The 20,644-nt window shown below is 43.7% G+C and overlaps 1 long non-coding RNA gene across 1 annotated transcript; it reads right to left on the bottom strand.

The window, feature by feature from the left end:
* Positions 1-258: 258 nt before the first annotated feature.
* On the bottom strand, positions 259-15,854 carry LOC147106319 (uncharacterized). Its single transcript, XR_015081480.1, has 2 exons — positions 15,745-15,854; positions 259-658 (listed from the first exon to the last, which is right to left on the bottom strand). It is a non-coding gene; the product is annotated as an uncharacterized LOC147106319 (long non-coding RNA).
* Between the last annotated feature and the right edge of the window lie 4,790 nt (positions 15,855-20,644).

Raw genomic sequence — 20,644 nt, forward strand, 5'->3', positions numbered from 1 at the left:
GCCTTTAAGAGTGCCCAGTTCTTGTTGAAATACCTCTTTGACGTCAGCTAAGATTGTTGACAATCGTCCAGGAGTGACGTCGTCATCCTTTTTACCAGCCACCGTCAGTGCCTGAATGGAGTGCCAGTCTAAACTTATCTTTCTGATCCATTCACGTCCCAATAACGGTGGTCCACTGATGTAAGCCCCCAAAGTGTGGACTGAGTGATATACAAAGTCGACAACACTGGCTTGTTGTAAGAAAGACAGACCCAATAATTGAAGTAAAAACGGTTTATTCAGGCCTGGGGAGCTATGGCTCTTGCGTCCCAACACAAGGCTCCAACTCCACCGAATCTCTTGAGGTTCACACAGTTATACAAAAATTAAGGCCCTGCCCTAAAGGCGGGGATAAGCTTATTAGCATATACAGAATTATAGTTAAATTGTAATTATAAAACCGTGACATTCCATTCTTCCAGTCGCTTACAAATCTCACATTTCGTTATCAGTTGGTCCTGTTACTTTCTCATGACCCAGGGGCCTCAACTTTATTACTTTACGATCGTCCATTTGCTGTTGTCAGATGGCTTGGTCTTTTTAAGTATTTCTCTAAGATAGTAGATCTTTCCAAAGCGGGCAATCCGCAGACTTTCTGTCTCTCTCTCTTGAATTAGTTCTACAGAGCAAAAACACTTTAGTTAGTTAAAAGAATAGAACCCTGTTGAGCTTCACACTTAACAAACCCTTAAGTGCAAAGGTGTCGACTCGCGTGGCCGAACCCATATATCTCTCCCTCTTTCTAAGGGTTTGTTTTGACAGTTTTAATCTCTCAGCAGTTAACCCGTAGTCCTGTTTAAACCTTATCTGGGTTTATACAACTTTTACAGACTTCTATTGTTCAACTCAGAGCACGAATTAACCTATTCCCTCCATTTTGTATATTGGTGTTACAGATGAATCCTGGTTTGTTTTACCTTATTAAATCCAATTTTTAATATCTTACTTCATCCACCATCTTGCAGAATGTAGAGATACAATTTCCGTATTTTCTTGCCGTTGTATTCGACAGGCACCCTTATTTTTCCTCTGGGGTATACTTTTTGCCCCGTATACGCCCTCAAGACAATGGATGTCTCTCTCAAGGGTATGTGTGAGAATAGCCGCTCGTAGTCTCGTCGATTCATGACGGTTAGAGCTGATCCTGTATCCAATTCCATTTTGACTTGGGACCCTGCTATCGTGAGGGTGACCCAAATGGTTCGGTGATCCTCTTTTGCGATTACGTTGTGAAGTTTGAGACAGTTTAGTCTCTTGTTTCCGGATTCACTATCGCTCATCTGGTCTTCGGAACTACTGTCCGTCATCTTTTGTACTTTCCTGTATGGTTCCTTAGTAGCCTTTTTGTTGTCGTTGGTCTTCTTCCCAGACCTGCAAACTCGTGCAATGTGTCCCATCTTTCTGCATTGCCTGCATATTTTGTCCTTGGACCAGCAGTCCTTCTGGTCATGGTTTGTTCTGCCGCAGCGATAACATTTTGCAAATCCCCGTGTCATTTCGTGGGTGCCGTATTCCTATGGCTTTTGTTGTATTTCCGCAGCTCCCCTTGCTGCTGCTTCGTACGATACTGCCATGCTGAAAGCCTTATCTAGCGTCAGCTCTTTCTCTGAGAGTAACCTCTTCTGGGTTCCTTCACTCAGGAGTCCACAGACAAATTTGTCCCGTAAGGTATCTGCCAGTCCTGCTCCGAACTGGCAGTGCTTTGATAGCTTGCGTAGTTCCGTAAGGTAATCAGCATTGCTCTCATTTTTATGCTGATTTCTCCTGTGGAATTTAAATCTTTCTGCTATCAGCAGCAGTGTAGGATTTAGGTGTTCCTGTAGGATAGCAACAATTTCGTTAAAATTCTTCGCCTTCGGTTTGGCTGGAGTAATCAGGTCCCGCAATAGGCCGTACATTCTTGCGCCCATTAAATTTAGCAATACCGATGCCTTTTTCTCATCGGCTATTTCGTTTGCCTCGCAATATACCTCGACTCTTTCCACATACGTGGTCCAGTCTTTTATTGCATTATCGAAGGCAGTGATATCGCCAGTCTTTGGCATCTTGAAAATCTAAGATGGCACTTCCATCCTTCGTCCCAGATGGATCAAAATGGCGCCTCCTGCGCTTTTCCTTCTTCCCCGCCGAGTTAAGATGGCACCTCCCGCGCTTTCCCGCCGCTGCCGCTGCTGCCAACGCTGTTGCTGGCGATTTATATTTATTTTACTATCCTGTAATGGTGACGCCCTATGGTCTTCACGCCTCCCCGATCGCTGCTGCCAACGCCGCTCTCCGTGGTATTTTTATTTTTCTATCGCGCTTCAATATTTGCTCTGTTAATTGAAGAACTGTTCCTGTCATGGAGCGGACCCTCTGGGACACTTCCCTCCCTCTTCTTAGGTCCGAACGCTGCCCGGCTTCAAAGCACCGGCCGCGCCCTGTGTGCTCCACCCTCTCTCTCTCTCTTTGCTTCCCGACTCGCTGCCCGGCCCCGTTGCAGAGCCACCCGATCGAGCTCTAGCCCGCCGCAGCCCAGGAAGGATCAGTGCACTACCTGCCACCAGCCCGATTAGCTGGGAAACCACAGACTGGAGAACCAAGCCTGGCTCTCGACAGTCTCTCCTGCACTTTTCAATTCGATGATTTGGAGGGCGGTTGCCCACGGTCGACGCCCGTTTCTCGAGTTTCTTTGGATTATTTTTTTTTCTTCTGGCTTCGACCTTCAATAACGTCGTCTGAGGTGCTGCCGAGTTGCAGGTAAGTTTGTTTCTTACTCGTCGCCAGTATTATGTCCGTGTATAATTGAGACATGGACTGCAGGAGTTGATTATAACAAGTCTTTACTGAATAGAGACAACCTGGAAACTGAAACTACAGAAGCCTGCTAGGGCCTTTTATACAGGGGTGGTCACTGCCGGTACTGCAGTCTGAGACCAGTTATTCCCTTAAAGGTACATACACAACATTTACTTTATTGGTAAAATAGCTGACTGCAGCTTTCCCGGGTAATTCCCATAATGCAATGCACATTACATTACCGTATTGACTGGTGTCAAACTCGCAATCAATACACGACACCCCTCATTTCAGACCTCCCGGCACCCACGCACCCCCATCCCTCCTCCCCAGCCGACTCCTCTCCAGCCAGTCAGGGCTCTCTGTGCAGCTACAGACCCGGCTGAAAATTGCATCAGGCAGGTCTTGGACATCAATGGGGTGGCCGAGGGATCCCTTCCCCCCTACCCCAATGTTCAATTGCTGGCCACTCATTTTCCAAGCGAGAAACAACCAACCGCCCGTTGAAAATATCCCCCAATGTCTCTGTCTTGTACTGAATGGCAGGTTCAATAAGCTTTAACAGTCCATGTACTTTTATGTTTAGCAGTTAATTTTGTGAGCATTTTCCAAGGTTAACAAGCTTTTATTTTGTTTCCCATTTATCAGTTAGTTACTTTTCAGCATTTTAAATCCTAAAGAAAGAAAGACTTGCATTTATATAGCGCCTTTCATGACCACTGGACATCCCAAAGCACTTTACAGCCAATGAATTACTTTTTGAAGAGTAGTCACTATTGTAATGAAGGAAACACAGCAGCCAATTTGCGCACAGCAAGCTCCCACACCCAGATTAAAATATTGTCGAATCTATAGGAGGTAGTTTGGATTGAACCAAAGCAGACATCAGAACGAAGACCAGTCCACTTATTTATAACTGGGTCATAGCCAACTTCTTAAATGCCCACAACTCAGGAAAGTAGCATTGTTTTTCTCTACTTTCTTTGCTATTAGCAGTACAGTCACAGACCATCCTTGATGGTTGAGAAAAGGACTATAATAGTTTCAGTTTCAGCAGACCAATTAAATATATATTTTGGTTCTGTCTTCACAAAGGAGGACACAAATAAACTCACAGAGATGTCGGGGAATATAGAGTCTGATGAAAGGGAGGAACTGAAAGAAATCAGTATTTGCAGCGAAATGGTGTTAAGGAAATTGATGGGATTGAAGGCCGATAAATCCCCAGGGCCTGATAATCTACATCCTAGGGTACTTAAGGAAGTGGCCCTAGAAATAGTAGATGCATTGCTGATCATCTTCCAACATTCGATGGAATCTGGAACAGTACCCATGGATTGGAGGGTAGCTAATGTTACCCCACTATTCAAAAAAGGTGGTAGAGAGAAAATGGGGAATTACAGACCGGTAAGCCTGACATCGGTAGTGGGGAAAATGCTAGAGTCCATTCTAAAAGATGTAATAGCAGAGCACTTGGAAAACAGTGACAGGATCGGACAAAGTCAACATGGATTTACAAAGGGTAAATCGTGCTTGACTAATCTACTGGAATTTTTTGAGGATGTAACTGGTAAAATAGATAAGGGAGAACCAGTGGATGTGGTGTATTTGGACTTTCAGAAGGCTTTCGATAAGGTCCCGCATAAGAGATTAGCGTGTAAAGTTAAGGCACATGGGATTGGGGGCAAGGTACTGACTTGGATAGAGAACTGGTTGGCAGACAGAAAGCAAAGAGTTGGAATAAACGGGTCTTTTTCCGAGTGGCTGGCAGTGACTAGTGGGGTACCACAGGGATCGGTCCTTGGACCCCAGCTATTCACAATATATATTAATGATCTAGACAAGGGAACTAGATGTAATATCTCCAAATTTGCAGACGACACAAAGCTGGGTGGGCATGTGTGCTGTGAGGAGGATGCCGAGAAACTCCAGGATGATTTGGACAGGTTGGGTGATTGGGCAGAAGCATGGCAGATGCAATATAACGTGGATAAATGTGAGGTTATCCACTTTGGTAGCAAAAACAGGAAGGCCGATTATTATCTGAATGGCAATAGATTGGGAGAAGGGGAAGTGCAATGAGACCTGGGTGTCCTTGTGCACCAGTCGCTGAAGGTAAGCATGCAGGTGCAGCAGGCGGTTAAGAAGGCAAATGGTATATTGGCCTTCGTAGTGAGAGGGTTTGAGTACAGGAACAAGGATGTCTTGCTGCAGTTGTACAGGGCCTTGGTGAGGCCACATCTTGAGTATTGTGTGCAGTTTTGGTCGCCTTATCTGAGGAAGGATGTTCTTGCCATGGAAGGAGTTCAGCGAAGATTCATCAGGCTGATACCTGGGATGGCAGGAATGACGTATGAGGAGAGATTGGAACGATTGGGCTTGTACTCGCTGGAGTTTAGAAGAATGAGAGGGGATCTCATCGAAACTTATAAAATTCTAACAGGACTGGACAGACTAGATGCTGGAAGGATGTTCCCGATGGTCGGGGAGTCCAGAACCAGGAATCACAGTCTAAGGATAAGGGGTAGGCCATTTATGACAGAAATGAGGAGGAATTTCTTCACCCAGAGAGTGGTGAACCTATAGAATTCTCTACCACAGAAGGCAGTAGAGGCCAATTCATTAAATATATTCAAGAAGGAGTTGGATATATTTCTCAAGGCTAAAGGGATCAAGGGGTATGGGGAGAAAGCAGGGACCGGGTACTGAATTTGGATGATCAGCCATGATCGCATTGAATGGCGGAGCAGGCTCGAGGGGCCGAATGGCCTACTCCTGCTCCTATCTTCTATGTTTCTAAGATCAGGTGAGTCAAAATGCAGATATTGATTTCCCTTTTCATTTCCGAGAGGTAGGGTCTTAACCCTAATCTAGAGAGAAGCGATAAATTTGTAATTTCAATCTTCACCTTTATTACTACCACAGGTAGCATGAGTAAAAAGCATTAAAAATGTTTCCACTTCTGCTCCACCAGCTGCACATTTAGGTAAACAAAAATTGGCGGCAGCCTCCAGCGGTTCCTTTAAGGACTGCTGATTTGGGTCCCTTAGGCCCAAGAAAATTAAACAGCATATGCTGCAGTCAGTTGGGATTCATTTTCGCAAAGGGGCTTGAAACAGACGTAAGCAATGGGCCAAACAATTGATTCAGGCGGGAGCCCTGGATGACTCTCCCGATGCAGATTGAGCACGTGCACGCCACACGCCATATTGGTCCCTTCAGCCCCTGTTTTTTCACCCGAAAAACAAGTGCTGTGCAATCCAATTTCTAGGCTTGTAGATCCTTATAAAGCAGTCACCTTGGATAACATTCTGACATTTGTTACAGACTAAACTTTACAAATGCTCAAATTCAGAGAAGCCAAATTATCCTGAATTCTTATCTCCGGTGGATAAACAACCTGTTCAGAAGAATTAAGATGGAGAGACTTATTTTCCTTCTAGCAAGAAGTATCACTTCGTGCATCAACAACAATTTGCTTTTATGTAAGAAAGACACCTTGTTTACAGTCAATGACAGAAATTGGCTGAGTGGGAAGGAACGAAGAGGGTCAAAAGAACATTTAAAGAGAACTATATTTTGCAGACTTTTGAAAGCATGAGGGGAGCAGATAATCAGCTCAAACCTTAATGGAATATTATTTAGCCAGGTTTCAGGCATTTGCATTGAACTTTGTCTGCACTAAGCTCTTGAACAAAATAATGAATTCTTACCTCATGGCCAAATTACAACAAGCAGTAGTCATGAGTAGGTAAGTGACGTGTTATTGAACAGATCTAGTGTGGCAAATTTCACAGTATAGTCACTGTGTATAGATAGGGGCAGAACTAGCTTTGTGCATTAACGTATATGTGAATTTATTGGCCAAAAATTCGGGTCTCCACGGGTGAGAGGGCCCAGAAATTCGGGTCCCAACGCGTGAGTACGCATGGGGTACTCGCGCATCGGCCCAATGAAAGTGCTGGTTTCGTGCATGCACTACGCATGCGCGGGAAACCGGAACATCCGTTCCCTTGAAAGAAGGGGTTGACAGGTGGAACGCGTGCGCTGGAGAGGCAGCGCGTGCGCATCGAACTTACGTTTTTTTTTGCAGGTTTCTCCGGGAGGGCAAGTCTCCAGCAGTTACACTTTTAAAAAGCAGGCGCAAGGCTTGCTTTTAACAAGGTAAGTGGTGAATTAATTAAAATTAAAACATTTTTTCCACAGGTTTATTATTTTTAAATACTTTAAAGAAAGGTAAGTTTATTTTTAGCCCCGTTAGAAAATGTAATTAATTTTTTCAAAAATTTAAATTATTGTTTAAAATAGTTATTTCATGTAATTTATAGTTTATTTTAAAAATGTATTTGAAGATTTAGTGCTATTTTGGGGCCATAGTATTTATAAGTCTTGACAGCACTTCCTGTCAGACTTATGAATGGAGCATTCCCTGCTCCGATTGGCTGCCCATGGCCCACATGTTCCCAGGGGATGCATCGAACTAACTGCACCCCTGGGATACGCAAGCACTGCACACCGGCAGCTGGACCAGGCCCCGGATCGGAATTCCACGGGAGCCCACAGCTCAACGGCCGACGCGCTAGGTAAGTGCAGGTCAGGGGCTTGCACCCGCGGGAAGCCCCCGACCCGAATTTCTGGGCCAAGCTTAGGTCCCTCCCTGAAGGACAATAGTGAACTGGGTGTTTACCACAATCAGGCAGCTTCCTTGCTCATTCTTCTGATGGAGGCCCACTTGTTACCAGATTTATTAAATTTAATTTCCCAATTTATCATGACGGATTCTGAACTCACAAACCCTGGGTTACTAGTCCAGTACCATAGCCACTTTGCTACCGCACCCTGTATTATTCAACATTACTTATATGGAGCTATGGTTTTAAGCGTTTTGATATGCAGTTATTTGACACCATTACAGGCACAGCTTAGAAGAAGGTATGAATAGGAATTGATTTAGAAATAAGCCATTTTGTGCCTTACTAAAAATTTAGAAAACACCAAAATGACAAGTGATATAAATGTATAATTAATGCTCTCAAATAGAAATTTAATGTTATGATAAAATGTATGATAATCCTACATAGTTTGAAATGTGTGTCCTCTGAGTGAATAGCCTGCTGACACACTCTCAAGCTCACACATCAAATGAGGCCCCTGTGGCATCCCAACAAGGAGTCAACCACATCAGGAGAGGGGAGAACATTGGCTGATCATATTGACCAGAAGAATTTTTTGTTTTTAAATATAAGGCTTACTGCATGCACAATTCTCCTTTACTAACATCAACTTGGTCCTAATCAAAATTTGAAATCTTCAGCTCAATAAGGACCCCGTATCGAAAACTTAAATTAACTTTGGCTCCTTCTCAATAGTGGTGGATTTCTTTTCAGTTTTGTGTGGTAGCTTCATCTGTAGCTCCCTCTAAACAGTAATTCCAGATTGTTTCCAGAACTCTCCCAGTTATGGTGCTGGCTTCGGTCTACTTCCTCCACACTGGCAGTGCTGTTTCTCCAGGTCACTCATAACTATTCCAGTCCCATATTGAAGGTAGAAGCCCTGGTCGTCTTCCCGAAGTACGACCTACTCAACTAATCCGACGTTGAGACTGGTCTAGCTTAAAGTGCATCATAGTCATGATTGGATACCTCTCTCCATTCCCAGGAATATATATTTATTCCAACAATCTAAAACCAAAATCTTGCATTGTATACAAAGTACTGATTAAAAAACTGTATTGTGAAATTTTCTCTGATACTTCTAGTAAAATCATAACTAATACAAAAGCAAAATACTGTGGATGCTGGAAATTTGAAATAAAAAGAGAAAATGCTGGAAATACTCAGCCGGCCAGGCAGCATCTGTGGAGAGAGAAACAGAGTTAACGTTCCAGCTCAATTAACTTTCATAACTCTATTTAGAACATTCATGATTTTAATAGCAATATTGAATAGAGGAAGCTTTTACAAATGCATTTACAACATTGTTACACATAGCAAGCAGAGGAATTGTACCTCCCCTTTACCTATCCAATACTGCATAGGGCTGATTCTGTGATTTTTTAATTCATTCCTGGGAGGTGGGCGCCGCTGGCAAAGCCAGCATTTATTGCCCATCCCTAATTGCCCTTGAGAAGGTGGTGGTGAGCCGCCGCCTTGGACCGCTGCAGTCCATGTGGTGAAGGTACTCCAGCAGTGCTGTTAGGGAGGGAGTTCCAGGATTTTGACCCAGCGACGATGAAGGATCAGTGATATATTTCCAAGTCAGAATGGTGTGTGACTTGGAGGGGAATTTGGAGGTGGTGGTGTTCCCATGCGCCTGCTGCCCTTGTCCTTCTAGGTGGTAGAGGTCACAGGTTTGGGAGGTGCTGCCGAAGAAGCCTTGGCGAGTTGCTGCAGTGCACCGGTGATGGAGGGAGTGAATGTTTAAGGTGTTGGATGAAGTGCCAATCAAGTGGGCTGCTTTGTCTTGGATGGTGTTGAGCTTCTTGAGTGTTGTTGGAGCTGCACTCATCCAGGCAAGTGGAGAGTATTCCATCAGCACGGTGGCATAGTGGTTAGCACTGTTGCCTCACAGCGCCAGGGACCCGGGTTCGAATCCGGCCTCGGGCGACTGTCTGTGTGGAGTTTGCACATTCTCCCCGTGTTTGCGTGGGTTTCCTCCGGGTGCTCCGGTTTCCTCCCACAGTCCAAAGATGTGCGGGTTAGGTTGATTGGCTATGATAAATTGACCCTTAGTGTTAGGGGGATTAAATACGTGGGGTTACGGGGATAGGGTGGGATATGTGTTGGTGTAGGGGTTACGGGGATCGGGTGGGATATGTGTCGGTGCAGGCTCGATGGGCCGAAATGGCCTCTATCTGCACTGTAGAGTTTCTGTGATTCTGTGATCACACTGCTGACTTGTGCCTTGTAGATGGGGACTCAGGAGGTGAGACACTCATCACAGAATACCCAGCCTCTGACCTGCTCTTGTAGCTACAGTATTTATGTGGCTGGTCCAGTTCAGTTTCTGGTCAATGGTGACCCCCAAGATGTTGATGGTGGGGGATTCGGTGTTGGTAATTCCATTAAATATCAAGGGGCGATGGTTAGACTCTCGCTTGTTGGAGATAGTCATTACCTGGCACTTCTGTGGCGTGCATGTTACTTGCCACTTATCAGCCCAAGCCTGAATGTCATCCAGGTCTTGCTGCCTTTGGGCATGGACTGCTTCATTATCTGAGGAGTTGCGAATGGCACTGAACACTGTGCAATCATCAGCGAACATTCCCACTTCTGACCTTATGTTGGAGGGAAGGTCATTGATGAAGCAGCTGAAGATGGTTGGGCCTAGGACACTGCCCTGAGTAACTCCTGCAGTGAAGTCCTGGGGCTGAGATGATTGACCTCCAACAACTTCAACCATCTTCCTTTGTGCTAGGTATGACTCCAGCCAATTGAGTTTTCCCCCTGATTCCCATTGACTTCAATTTTACTCGGGCTGCTTGATGCCACACCCGGTCAAATGCTGCCTTGATGTCAAGGGCAGTCACTGTCACCTCACCTCTGGAATTCAGGTCCTTTGTTGATGTTTGAACCAAGGCTGTAATGAGGTCGGGAGCCAACTGGTCCTGGCGGACCCCAAACTGAGCATCAGTGGGCAGGTTATTGGTGACTAAGTGCCACTTGATTGCACTGTTGATGACACCTTCCATCACTTTGCGGATGATTGAGAGTAGACAGACGGGGCGGTAATTGGCCAGATTGTATTTGTCCTGTTTTTTGTGGACAGGACATACCTGGGCACATTGTCGGGTAGATGCCAGTGTTGTAGCTGTACAGGAACAGCTTGGCTAGAGGCGCGGCTACTTCTGGAGCACAAGTCTTCAGCACGACAGCCGGGATGTTGTCAGGACCATAACCTTTGCTGTATCCAGTGCGCTCAACCGTTTCTTGATGTCATGCGGTGTGAATCAAATTGGCTGAAGACTGGCTTCTGTGATGGTGGGGAACTCACTTCTGGCTGAAGATGGTTGCAAACGCTTCGGCCTTGTCTTTTGCATTCGCGTGCTGGGCTCCTTCATCATTGAGGATGGGGATATTCATGGAGTCTCTTCACGTTAGTTGTTTAATGGCTCACCACCATTCGCAACTAGATGTGGCAGGACTGCAGAGCTTTGATCTGATCTGTTGATTGTGGGATTGCTTACCTCTGTCTATAGCATGCTGCTTCTGCTGTTTAGCATGCATGTAGTCCTGTGTTGCAGCTTCCCCAGGTTGGCACCTCATTTTTAGGTACGCCCGGTGCTGCTCCCTGCATGCTCTTCTACACTCCTTATTGAACCAAGGTTGGTCCCCTGGCTTGGTGGTAATGGTAGAGTGAGGATATGTCTGGCCATAAGGTTACAGATTGTGGTGGAATACAATTCTGCTGCTGCTGATGGTCCACAGCGCCTCATGGATGCCCAGTTTTGTGCTGCTAGATCTGTTGTTACTCTATCCCATTTAGCACTGTGGTAGTGCCACACAACATGATGGAGGATGTTCTCAGTGTGAAGACGAGATTTTGTCTCCACAAGGACTGTGCAGTGGTCACTGCTACCAATGCTGTCATGGACAGATTCATCTGCGACAGGTAGATTGTTGAGGACGAGGTCAAGTAGGTTTTTTCCTCGTGTTGGTTTACTCACCACCTGCCGCTAGCCCAGACTGGCAGCTATGTCCTTCAGAACTCGGCCAGCTCGGTCAGTAGTGGTGCTATCCAGCCACTCTTGGTGATGGACATTGAAGTCCCCCACCCTGAGTACATTCTGTGCCCTTGCTGCTCTCAGTGCTTCCTTCAAGTGGTGTTGAACATGGCAGAGTACTGATTCATCAGCTGAGGGAGGGCAGTAGGTGGTAATCAGCAGGAGGTTTCCTTGCCCATGCTTGATTTGAAGCCATGAGGCCTGGAGTCAATGATTTAGGACTCCCAGGGCCACTCCCTCCCGATTGTATACCCATTGTGCCACCACCCCTGGTGGGTCTGTTCTGCCGGTGGGACAGGACATACCCAGGGGTGGTGATGGAGGAATCTGGGACATTGACTGAAAGTCATACTGACAGAATCATACCTATGTCTGGCTGTTGTTTGACTAGTCTGTGGGACAGCTCTCCCAATTTTGGCACAATCCCCAGATGTTAGTGAGGAGGACTTTGCAGGGTCGACTGGGCTGGGTGCTGAGGTCGAATGGTCCGTCCGGTTTTATTCTTATTATTGTTTTTCGCAGTATTTTTCTTTACAACTGAGTGGCTTGCTAGGCCATTTCTGAGGGCAGTTAAGAGTCGAGCCACATTGCTGTGGGTCTGGAGTCACATATAGGCCAGACCAGGTAAGTACAGCAGATTTTTTTCCCTAAATGACATTAGTGAGCCAGATGGGTTTTTACGACAATCATTACTGTCACCGGCTTTTTATTCCAGATTTATTTAATTAACTGAATTAAAATTCCCCAGCTGCCGTGGTGGGATTTGAACTCATGTCTCATTAATGCAGGCCTCTGGATTACTAGCCCAGTGACATTACCACTATGCTACCATTCCCCGTAAATTGGGTAAAGATTAAAGAGACATAACAGGGCCAATTTTACAGGTAAGCAAGGTGGTTGGGAGACTTGCCTAACAGCTCCCGTATTGAAACATTGTGGGGTCCCATACCGCCACCACATACAGTACTGGGAAAATTCCCCCATCGAGCCATTTCATAAATCAACAAGAACAACTCGTGTTTATATAACGCCTTCAACATAGTAAAACATCCCCAGGCACTTCACGGGTGTGTAACCTGAGAAATATTGACACCATCTAAATCTAATCAATCAATTGTGACACATTGTTACTGTTTGCAGCCTTTTGAAACTAGTTTTGTTGCAGTTTTCTTGTTTAAAGCACCAGGTAATAGAACTGAATTCAACTACGCAATTTCACGACCTGATTGAATGTCAATAATGCCAACCTGTATTACTTATGGTTAACATTTTAATTCACATTAGGTATTAAACCTGTTCCAGACAAGAGAGAAACAACCAGAGTTGCAAACACCAACGGGATGTCTTCAATTAATACGCCTCAATTTGAGACATTATTAAGAGCATTAAACAAGTAGAGTTGACACATGTTTTACTTAAATAATCAATAAATGCTTGAAGCTGAATGATTTATACTTAATTAATCCTAACTCATAATCAATCTGTAATTGAGTAATTGTTTTATTTCTAGGGACTAATTAGTTAAACATGAAGGTTTAGATAGTTACAGGTCAGTGGATTGATTCATTTCCACATAGTTCTAAACGAAGCTTTGTGTGGTGACAAGATAAATAAAATGCATATGGCACCATAAGATTTTTAGGAATTTTTTAAACTTAGATTCTAATTTTAATAATAAAGACCAAAGGATGTTCTTTACACATTAACACTGGTAATATATATGCAAGTAACATTCGCACCACACAAGTAACAGGCAATGATCGTCTCCAACAAGAGAAATTCTAACTACCTCCCCTTAACATTCAACGGCATTACCATCGCCGAATCCCCCACCATCAACATCCTGTGGGTCATTATTGACCAGAAACTTAACTGGACCAGCCACATAAATACTGTAGCTACAAGAGCAGGTCAGAGACTGGATATTCTGCGGCGAGTGACAAGGCACAAGTCAGGAGTGTGATGGAATACTCTCCACTTACTTGGATGAGTGCAGCTCCAACATCACTCAAGAAGCTCGACACCATCCAGGACAAAGCACCCCACTTGATTGGCACCCCATCCACCACCTTAAACATTCACTCCCTCCACCATTAGCGTACCGTGGCTGCAGTGTGTACCATCTACAAGGCTTCTTCGGCAGCACCTCCCAATCCTGCGACCTCTATCACCTAAGGACAAGGGCAGCAGGCGCATGGGAACACCACCACCTCCAAATTCCCCTCTAAGTCACACACCATCCTGACTTAGAAATATATCGCTGTTCCTTCAGCGTCGCTGGGTCAAAATCCTGGAACTCCCTCCCTGTAGCGGTTCAAGCAGGTGGCTCACCACCACCTTCTCAAGGTCAATTAGGGATGGGCAATAAATGCTGGCTTTGCCAGCGATGCCAACATCCTGTGAACGAATTTAAAAAAAAGCAATGTGCATGTGAGAATTGTGTTATCACATCACAGTGCTAGATCACATCACATCTTTGGAAATGTGCGTGAACCTAATGAGATTCATATGTACACATCAAGAAAAATTTCACCAGAAACCATATTAAAATGAATATGTAAAATTTCCTTGTTATATCGAATTTGTATCATCTGTAAGTTATCAGAAATTAATCCCATAAATTGCATTGGAAGTCTAAGTTAAGAAATGTGAATGTCTCTTCTACTTCTCTATAAATTCAGTATTGTAATGAACAATTCACACCTTGTTTACTCAACAATTACTCTAAACAATTACTCCTACTTTAAGAGTATGCGTCAAATGGCAAATATTTTGTCAGAAATGACTCTGGGGAAACTGAATATCACTTTGGGATACGTGCATTAATATCAAGGTTCAAAAGACTTCTTGTTTTGTGAAGTATCTCATTCATTTTGTTATATTCATTTAACAAAGATCATAGGTTTGTTAAACACTTTGCAGCAAAGGCTGTTTACTTCATATAGACTTTAGATCAGAAGCTATTAATCTATCTATAAGGAGTGTATAGAATACACCTTTATTTTATCTTCATGTGCTGTGAAGGATCAGCTTTGCTGCAGTCAGACTGTAGCAGAATGCTAATGACTACAGTTGTCTGATGAAATGGTCTGGTTTAATTTTGATGCAGATAATACATTTCCCTGTGTACGTTTTCACTGCAGAACAAGAAATGTTCTTTCAATATTCATAATCTGTTTTACTTTTAGGCTAAACCAATTAGAAGATCCAGCTTACAGCACTAGACATTTTTGTTTTGTAATGTATTTCCCAGTACGTCCTTCACTTGCATCCGGGTACATATAACCCATCTGTCAAAACATAAATCAAATCAGGTCTAGCCTATGTGTGTCAATGTATTATGCAATGAAATCTCTAAATAGAGACACTGAAATCATCACCAAGATATAATGATTGAAGTAAAGTATATTGGTAAAAATATTAACTTAATAAATATACCAGCTATTGCACAAAACTGAGGCCATTTTTCTCCCCTCCCCTGCTGTAAGTTTGAGTTTAACAGGTGCCGCACCCCTCCAGTACCTCATCCAAGTGACCAATTCTTCATCAGTGAATCTAGACATTGAGGGGTAGAAATTTGGGCACGCCCAAATTTATCGGCCTGCGTCTCTGTGGTTATTCAACTGTGGTGTAGATCACAACCGAGCCTGGTCCTGCACTCATCCACTGCGTACTTTCCAGCAAGGCTCATAAAATAGGGATATGGAACAGGAGGTTTAACAGCTTTTCTCATTCCTTAATCTGGGGACATTCAAGCTGATCATGGAGTCCCTACCATTGCCACAGCTATGATTTGGTAACACAGCAGCCACCCAGGATTGAACCATGGGATCTATGTGCCCAGAACCACATAACCCAGTGCACTTACCCAATGAGTTATTGAGGGGAGCCACCAAGTATGTTCTCTATCAACTAGAAAGAAGTGAGACTCAAAAATTGCTGTAGATCAGCTGCCGTGTAAAATGTGGAGTCAGTGAATGATGATGCTTGACAGAGAATTGTACTGTTTAAAGGAAAGCATAATATTGACATTATGCAGTAAAGAATTCTTTGACCTGAATTATGTGTCATGTTTATATAGATTGCACGAGTATTTAAGCAAAAAATTAGTTTCCTTTTTTGATTCACCCAGATATTAATTCCAATGTTTGCTCCAGTGACTGGGTCTGTGCAGATATAAATAAGGCTGCTCTAAAATCACTTACTAATGCACGTGACATTGGAGTGTTGCAAGTTAGGGATGTCGCTCCTCCAGGACGAGATGGTAACTGACATGTCCCCGGGAGCCTTTTGGGTTGTTACGGTTTGTTTCCACGGCAACGACGGCAAGCCGGAGCTATAAAAAGACCCTTCATAATATTTTGCATGAATGCAGTCACTTCGGCTTGTGCTTGTGAAGCTCCGTGCTTAACGTCATGCACTATTCATAAGGTTCTCAGCCTATTTGCTGTTGATCTAAGCCGGAGAAAGAAATTGTTGCTGTGTTGTCATTCTGAAATTTGTAAGGAAAGTCTAAGGTGTGGGATTTGCCTACAGTACAGAACATGGCTTGAAATAGCTAGCTAACCTGCTGAGCTGTCTAAAGGCAACAGAGCAAATAAACTGCTACCAGACACTGGGAACAAAAAAAATGAACGGCTGCAATCTAAAACAACTGCAAAACTCAACATCTGGATAATCAACAGCCAAAGCAGCATTTGTTAACCCAGTAATTAACACGTCGCATGTCTGTAGCTGGAATGTGCTCATGACCAAAGATCAACATTTTCAGAATTATGCAGAACAATCTATCCAACCATGACACAGACATGATTCCAAGACAAACTGTTGATTTGGACCCATCTGTCTTGCTTGCTTTATTTATTATTCCAATTAGCATTTTTAATCCTTAAAGAACACTCGCGCCACAGAAGTGCCAGGCAATGACCATCTCCAACAAGCGAGAGTCTAACCACCTCCCCATGACATTCAACGGCATTACCATCGCCGAATCTTCCACCATCAATATCCTAGGGGTCACCATTGACCAGAAACTTAACTGGACCAGCCACATAAATACTGTGGCAACAAGAGCAGGTCAGATTAGGTATTCTGCAGCGGGTGTCTCACCTCCTGACTCCCATCTACAAGGCACAAGTCAGGAGTGTGATGGAATACTCTCCACTTGCCTGGATGAGTGCAGCTGCAACAACACTCAAGAAGCTCGACACCATCCAGGATAAAGCAGCCCGCTTGATTGGAACCCCATCTACCACCTTAAACATTCACTCCCTCCACCACCGGCATACCGTGTCTGCAGTGTGTACCATCTACAAGATGCACTGCAGCAACTCGCCAAGGCTTCTTCGGTAGCACCTCCCAAACCCACGGCCTCTTCCACCTAGAAGAACAAGGGCAGCAGGTGCATGGGAACACCATCACCTCCAAGTTCCCCTCCAAGTCACACACCATCCTGACTTAGAAGTATCTCGCCGTTCCTTCATCGTCGCTGGGTCAAAATCCTGGAACTCCCTCCCTAACAGCACTGTGGATGTACCTTCACCACACGGACTGCAGTGTTTCAAGAAGGCGGCTCACCACCACCTCCTCAAGGGCAATTAGGGATGGGCAATAAATGCTGGCCTTGCCAGCGACACCCACATCCCATGAACGAATAAAAAAAAGGGTATTCTTGCTTTGGACTTCATGGACCATAGAAATGTGTATCATGAATCTACATGTGCTACATAATATTTACATCCATGTGGCCATAATTTGCATATACTTCAAGGTGTGGGACTTCTTATGTTCATTAATAAATAGACATTCTTATTATGAACACAGCTAGCTTTTGCTAGACACTTTTATTGAGCACGTGGACTAGGTACAGTATCTGTAGAGGCTTCCATCTTGACTGCTGCCTTGTGGGTAGCCTAGTGCCTCATGGGTAATGTAGTCTTAATATACATACAGCTGGGTAGTGTAGTCTTATACAAACAGCTATATACAGCTCTATGGCTCCACCTAGTGTCCACTATAGAATGACGTTATTGATCATTACATCCCCCTTTCTTTGAGGTTTAACAAAATCAATATCAATCAACTTTCAAGAAAACAATAAAGATAATATCAGTAACACTTTTGTTAGTGCTCTATAAACATAAACATTTTCAAAACAGTCAACACATTTTCAAAGCTTTACATTGCAGTCAAAGATTAAGTCTATCAGGCTTTTTTACTTCACATGTGGATCTTCTCAACACTGGTAAGTCTGATGTGTCTTCATGAGATTGTTCTGGTGGTGAATGACAAGATGCAGCTGCGGCATTGTCATCAATCTGCTCTTGTATAGATTGAGGTCTTGCGATCTTTGCTTGGAGAGGGTTTCAGTGTTTCCTTCACTCTTCATGCCATAACTCTCAATGTAGTCAATGCACTCTCGAAAAACTGCTGGCAGCTGGATCCCATCATACAGCATAGTCCTCTCAGCAGCCTAGGCTAATGGAACACCAAAGATTGGCCTGAGGGAAGAAGGAGTATCCACTGGAACTGCTTCCTGCTCTGGTGCAGGCTTCTTCTTTTTCTTTTTCTCTTTCCACTGCTTAACAACATCTGCTGCGGTTATATCTTTGGACTTTTTCTCCTTGTGTTTTTCCTCTTTGTGCTTTTCTTCCTTTGGCTTCTCTTTGACCTTAAAGTCTTTTTCTTTCTTCTTGGAGAAACTAGGCTTTTTGAAGACATGGGTACCCTTTGGCCTTTTCATCCTTGATGGGCTCTCTGCTTCATCACCTGAGTCATCTGGTCTGCTTATGGCACAGTTTATACGGTAGACTCTCTTGACCAGTTCTAAGTCTTCACAAGCTTTGTCACCTAGTATCGAATCAAGTCTTTCAGCCACAGCAGAAAACATGAGATGAAGCACTTTGTCTTTGACTGTCACTTTAAGTCTGCATACACCTAAGCTATCTATTTTCTGTCCATTATAGCTCTTCAGTAGTACTGACTTTTTCTGTATTTTGGGCTTTTCTTTCACATTTTTTATGTCACTCATACTGATTAAGTTTGCTTTTGCCCCAGTGTCCAGTTTCAATGTAACTAATGCTCCATTTATCTGCAGTGGGATCATCCATTTGTCCACTTTTACTGCATTGACTTTATGTTCAGCATTGTCCATTTCTGAGGGCTGCACATTTTCTGTATCTTTTTTGATATCGTCACATGACACCATTCCTACAAAAAATGTCTCACTTAAATCAGTGTCCTCAATCACATTAACTTGTTGCCCTTTCATTGTTTTTACTTTTGAAAAGCATTGTTTGGCAAAGTGATTCTTTCCATTACACTTTGTGCACATTTTTCCAAACGCTGGGCATTGTCTTAACTGGTGTTTGTAACCACAGCGTTTACAATTAAAAATGTCATCCTCCGATTGCTTTTCATTTCTGTTCTGCCCACGTTTCTTCCCCTTGTAGGACACAGCACCGACAGCAGCATTATCACTCATTACAATCGCATCATTATTGATTTCACTGAAAGTCTTCGCGTGCTTTCGAGCTAGCTCGCTGGCTTGGCATATTTTCACTGCATTTTCCAAATTTAGTTCGGTTTCTCTCAACAGACGTTCCCTGACTTTTTTATCATGAATACCAAACACAATCTGGTCACGAATCATGGATGCTTTGAGCTCAGAGAAATTACATGTCTGTGCTTTCAGTTTCAGATCAGTTATAAAGCTATCAAAAGTCTCATTTTGCTGCTGTGTCTGAGAACGGAAGATGTATCTTTCATAGGTCTCATTCTTTTTGGGAGAGCAATGTGCATCAAATTTTTTTAGCACATCTTCTAATTTTTCTCTGTTCTCCTCTGGATTAAATACAAATGTATTAAATACCTCTATCGCTGTGGGCCTGCAACCGTAAGCAGCAACGCTATCTTCCTTGCGTCTGGCTTCGTACCGAATCCGATGGCTGCAATGTAGAGTTCGAATTGTTGTTTAAAAGTCTGCCAATTGTAGTCGATGTTTCCTGTGAGTTTCAAACGCTCTGGTGGCTTCAAATTCTCCATGTCGCTTTTCACAATTTTCAGCAGATCTTCACCGTCCTGGTACCATCTTATGTTCATTAATAAATAGACATTCTTATTATGAACACAGCTAGCTTTTGCTAGACACTTTTATTGAGCACATGTGGACTAGGTACAGTATCTGTAGAGGCTTCCATCTTGACTGCTGCCTTGTGGGTAGCCCAGTGCCTCGTGGGTAATGTAGTCTTAATATACATACAGCTGGGTAGTGTAGTCTTATACAAACAGCCATATACAGCTCTACGGCTCCACCTAGTGTCCACTATAGAATGACATGTTATTGATCATTACAGGACTGACAGATCTTGATGTTCTAATTTAGAATCTAATAAGGCGACAACTCTTTTTTCCAAACATCCAGGCACACAAACTTCCAACGGGACAACCTAACAAGAGAAGTATAAGAAATATAAGCACAAGTTGGACTGGACTGCCTTTGCTTTGAGGGACAGTTTGGTGGGAGACACAATTATGGTCCCAGGTTCAATCGCCAGTCTGTGATAATCTCAGTTGAGGGCAATAGAGGCACCCTGATAGGCCTTAGTACACCTGGATTAAGGAGGGGGGAAATTGAATAGTTTTCCACTCCTGATCACTATCCAGCAACCCCAGCGACATGGACATTGAGCGAGGACAGGATTAAACTCAGCTGTCACCCCTGCTGAAGTCAAATAGCCTTCCCGACACTCACTCATGTCAAGTCCTGTGCGTGAGTAATGGTTGCTTGGGAGAGATACTGACTGGCATCAAATGGAATAGTTACCTAGCAAGGAGTTAACACTGTGAGGAGAGGTAAGAAAGGAACAAATTAGCCATGGAAATTGGTGAGGAAAAAATATGTATAAACATACAACCATGGATAAAGAAAGAAATCCATTAGCATTTGACTGTTACGTGAGTTCATTATACATTCTATTAACTAAGATTGAAATCAATAAAATCAGGTGCCAGTCAGCCTTTGGTACCCAAGTGACCATTATTGATGTCTAACAGTAAATCTTAGAGGCTATTGACTTTAATCCTGTCTTCACCTGGTGGTCACTT

The sequence above is a fragment of the Somniosus microcephalus genome, chromosome 16 (assembly GCF_052327205.1).
Source record: "Somniosus microcephalus isolate GS21.2 chromosome 16, FLI_Smic_1.0, whole genome shotgun sequence".
In the NCBI taxonomy this organism is placed as follows: Eukaryota; Metazoa; Chordata; class Chondrichthyes; order Squaliformes; family Somniosidae; genus Somniosus; species Somniosus microcephalus.